Raw genomic sequence first — 5,069 nt, forward strand, 5'->3', positions numbered from 1 at the left:
CCAGTGGATGCCCACCGGAGAAGGATCAGAGAAGGGGATTCTGTCCTGGTTTTAGTGGGTCGATAGCTGAAGCTTTGAGGGAGAAAGCCCTCCCAGGGGTACGAATAATGGAAAAGTGGGTGAGGGGCAACGGAGGATGATGTAAGATATGGAAAAAAATCATCTATAACTTATTAAGGGTTCGTGGGGGGCGAAGAAATGGGAAGCTGATATCAGGGGCTCAAGTGGGAAGAGAATGCTTTGAAAATGATGATGGTGGCATATGTGCAAATGTACTGGACACACTGGAGGAATGTATGGATTGTGATAAGAGTTATAAGAGCCCCCAATAAAAGTATTTTAAAAAGGAAAAGAAAGAGATGTCTTTAAGGAGGGGCACATTAGAAATTTCAATATGTTGGTGAAGTTCTAATCATTCAGTTACAGTAGACTCAGCTGCTTACTACTATTTCTTTTGAAAACGGAACATATATATTTTGTGGTCTGTTGCATATACTGGCTCCCTGGTTTTACTGTGAATTCGGCATCAGATTGGTGGTTCAAACCTACCAGCCACTCTGACGAAGAAAGATGAGACTGCACCCATAAAAATGCCTAGTCTTGGAAACACTACAAAAGGTGGCTGTGAACTGGATTTGGCTAGATGGCAGTGGTCATATACATGTGTCCCAGAAGAATGTTTAAATCAAAGAGGAAGAGACTCCAAATCTAAAGACTCCTTGATTTTATGCACTGCATATAATCGAGTAGAAGCCGACCCAAATGTCAGCCAAGGCATCTAATTTTACCACAAAAACTGCATTAAAAATATGCTGAAAAACTCGGCTTATACTTGAGTATATAGGTAACTAAAAATACCTTGAATTAGACCATTGCCCCGATGATCATGGGTTCTGTTTACAGTCTAGTTATTAGATCTAAAGATAATAAAGGCTACCGGTTTTTTTTAAAGGCTACAGTTTGAAGTGGAACAAAAGTATAATTCAGGAGTCATTAAAGTATAAGCAGATGCTCAGTATAAAAATGTGAAAAATGGGAATTCCAGAACACCTCATTGTGCTCCTGGGGAACCTGTACATGAAGCAACCAAGGATACTGCCTGGTTGAAACTTAGAGAAGATGTGAGTCAGGGTTGTATTCTTTCATCATACTTATTCAACCTGTAAACAAACCAAAAACAACTCACTTCCATCAAGTCAATGCTGACTCATAGCGGCCCACTGTGGGTTTCTGAGACTGTAACTGTTTATGGCAGTAGAAAGTCCAATCTTTCTCCCTTGGAGCTGCTGGTAGTTTCAAACTGCTGACTCTGCGGATCACAGACCAACAAGAAACCACCACGCTACCAGGACTCCTATTCAACTTATATAGACTGAGCTAATCTAGGAAGCTAGACTGCCTCAGTAAGAGGAAGCATCAGGACTGTAGGAAGACTTGCTAACAACCTCTGATCTACAGATGACACGACCTTGCTTGCTAAAGTCAAGAAGCTTTGAATACTTACTGATGAAGATCAAGGATGTCAGCCTACAGTATGGACTGCATGTCAGCATAAAGAAAACAAAAGTCCTCACAATTGGACCAATAGGCAAAGTCATGATAAGTGGGGAAAAGAACGATGTTGTGCATTTCATTTTACTTGGCTCCACAACCAGCATCCATGGAAGCAGCAGTCAAGAACTCCAAGAACTTTGCTGCTGGGGGAGGGAGAGAGAAAAGAGGAGCTGATACCAAGGGCTCAAGTTGAAAGAAAATGTTTTGAAAATGATGATGGGAACATATGTACAAATGTGCTCGACGCAATTGATATATGGAATGTTACAAGAGTTGTAAGAGCCCACAATAAAATGGTTTATTAAAAAAATAAAAGAAAAAAGAAATCCAACTTTGCATTGTGAAAATCTGTGCAAAAAGACCTCATTAAAGCACTCAAAAGCAAAGATCCACTTTGATGATGAAGGTGTGTCTGGCCCAAGCGATGGGATTTTAACCACTTCATTTACATGCAAATGCTGGACAATGAATAAGGAAGGCTGAAGAATTAATGCCTTTGAATTGAGGTGTTGGCTAGGAATATCGAATATACCATGGACTGACAGGAAGGTGCACAAGTAGCTGGACTGCTTCCTAAAAGGGAAGATGGCAAGATTCTGTCTCATGTACTTTGGACTAGAAGGGACTAGTTCATGGAAAAGAACTTCACACTTGATAAAGTGGAGGGTCAGCAAAAAAAGAGGAAGACACCTAAGAAGATTGATTGACGCAGTTGCTGCAAGCAGGGAGTGAAACAGTGAGGACTGCGAAGGTGGTGCGGGAGGAGTCAGTGTTTCATTCTGTTCTAGAGGGTTCTATGCAGCAGAATCTACTCGAGGGGTCCTAACAGACAATTGCTGAATAATATTCCATTGTGCAGCAAATCACATTTTGTTTACCAGTCTTTTTTTAAAAACATTTTTGTTTTGTTTTTTCTTAAAAGATCACTTTATTGGAGGCTCTTGTAGCTCTTATAATAATCCACACATCAATTGTATCAAGTGTATTTGTACATATGTTGCCATCATTACTTCCTAAGCATTTACTTTCTATTGAGCCATTCATTTTTAATGGGTATTGAGTTGTTCTTAAATTTTAGCTATTAGGTGAGCATTATTTTCTCTAAAGCAATGCAGAACTGTAAGTTTGCATTGTAGGAAACACAAATTCCTATTGAGTATTCCAAGTTTCTGATAACTTCCATTAAAAAAAAAGTGTGTCTCTATCTGGGGAAGGCGCTTCGGTTTTGTCTCTGCTAGTACTGACGCCATAAGCCAGTGTTGACAGGCACTGCTTTCTGGGTTACTGTCTCTGATACTCATCTGTCCCCGTTACCTTGCACACTAGCACTCTTTGCCTGAGTTTCTAGTCCAGGGCGATCAAGTTTGTAGAGCACTGATTTCTGACACCAGGCTAATCGTAGCTAGGCTTTTTTGGTAGCTAGGCTTTTTGCAGCACTCTTTGGCATGCTGCATCCTTACCACATGGACTAGACGCAATCACCCAGAATTTAAATCTTCCATGTATAATTTATCAATTATTATACCTCTGGCAAGTTGCTTCTGCTCTCAGAAGATGCCTTGTATATTAAGGTATGGGGAATTATTCCTACCTTCAAAGAAATGATTAGTAAATGTGTAAATTTAGTCAAACAGCACTCACGACTGATGGGACTCTCAGTTCTACTCATAGACCTGCTTCCCACTTACATCTCTGAGTATGATCCTCAAATACCACCTTTAGACCTGGTGTCACTTGAGTTGCCTTTCTGCATTCTAGCCTTTAATGGGCTCCTGCATGGTCTCCAGTCACTCAAATAAGAACAATACTTGCTATATGAGAATGCCCCTTTGCTTTAATTTGATTCTGACCCATAGCAACTCCATGCGTGTCAGAATAAACGATGTTCCTTAAGTTTTACAAAATGGTTGATTTTTTAAGAAGTAGACCACCTGGTTTTTCTTCTTTACAGTGTCCTTATCTGAATTATATGACTCCCACAGAAGTCTTACAAATATCTTACTTTCTAATTTCTTGGTAAATACTGTATTTTACAACTCTGGATAGTCTACCTTTGCATTCTGCCCTTGTCTTTCTAACTTATCTGGAAATATTTACTTACCTTGATGATCAAGTCAGTTCACCATTTTCTTTTTCTAAGCTATCACTTGGTGCTTTATTTCATTTTCCCCCTCCTGAGAGACCTCTGACGTCTAAGAGGACCTCTTTTCTCCATCACCCTTACACCTCACCCCATTTTCTTATATATATATAAAAGATTCCACAGTATCCTGTTACAGAAAATAAATTGGGAGACAACCTTAGGTCCTAATTCCAATTCCCTAACTTAATAAATGTGTGATTTTCACCAAGTCATTCAACCTTCCTGAGACCCAGTTTTTTCATCTGCAAAATTGATATTAATAGAATCTGTCAACTTCAAAGACTGAAGGTCAAATGCAGTAATGTAGGTGAGTATGCCTTGAAAACTTTAGTTCTAAATTAAAAAAAAAATTAAAGATAACTTTAGTTCTATATAATGCATATGATATTATAGATTCCACAAACAGACTGTGTAGCATAGTGATAAAGATGCAAAGACTCAAATGTAAATGGCCAGAGATCGATGCAAGAATTTATATCCAGTTCAGGATATATCAGTTAGAACAGCACTTCTCACTCTCAGCCATCAATTCTGACTCATAGCTTTTCGGAGGCTGTAAACCTTTATGGATAGATAGCATCCAGAGGAGCTCTGGTGGGTTCAAACTGCTGACTTGTGGTTAGCAGCCCAACAGTAACCTACCATAGCACGGGCCGCCCTAACAACCCTTGTGATTCTTGGGTTTTGTTGTTGTTGTTGTTTGTTTTGGGGATCACATCTTATCAATATGTACTACATATGATGTTGCGGTGCTTAATTTACTGATGTTCACATTCTGTGATTTGTAAAGACACTCATCATAATAAGAGGCAATAATAACGGAGTGGGGCAGATATTCAATGCAGGCTAATTAATGTTGCCCTCGGAACGGAGCCTGCTGTAAACTGAGAACTATCAGCATGCTGGGAAATTCCTAATCGAGAGGCCAAAGGGAAGAGTGGAAGGGGGCACTTTGGAAATGCTTTTCTAGATGTGAGAAGAGAAACAAAAAAAGGAAAGAAAATGATGATTGCAACAGCCACATCTACCAACGCTGAGGTTTGCTGATTTCGGAACATGGCTCTCCACATCTGGCTCCATAAGCCTAGGATGAGCTCACATACAATCCCCTTGGCTACTGAGCGCGAGGTTGATCCTGTGACCACACAAAAAGCAAAGGGAAATATCATCTTTGGATAAAGAAAACCAGACCTCCAATTGGAATGGAAAGGTGTGCCTGTCAGCCAGGAGGCGTGCTGTAGAAGAGGTTCCACTGAGGCACGGGAGGGAATCAAGCAGCTCCAAGCCCAGATGCTAGCAGGTGGGCGCTTTCCAAACAATAACAATCCAAAGCGCATAAACACCATGTTTCTCAACCCTCCAATGCACCACA

General features: G+C 40.2%; 1 protein-coding gene across 2 annotated transcripts in view; it reads right to left on the reverse strand.

Annotated features, from left to right (window-relative positions):
• ATL1 (atlastin GTPase 1) overlaps positions 1–5,069 on the reverse strand; it is a 101,696-nt gene that overhangs the window by 95,407 nt on the left and 1,220 nt on the right. The window lies entirely within an intron of this gene.

Source organism: Echinops telfairi, unplaced genomic scaffold, assembly GCF_000313985.2.
Source record: "Echinops telfairi isolate 266 unplaced genomic scaffold, ASM31398v2 ScPeMD7_18;HRSCAF=68, whole genome shotgun sequence".
Lineage (NCBI taxonomy): Eukaryota > Metazoa > Chordata > Mammalia > Afrosoricida > Tenrecidae > Echinops > Echinops telfairi.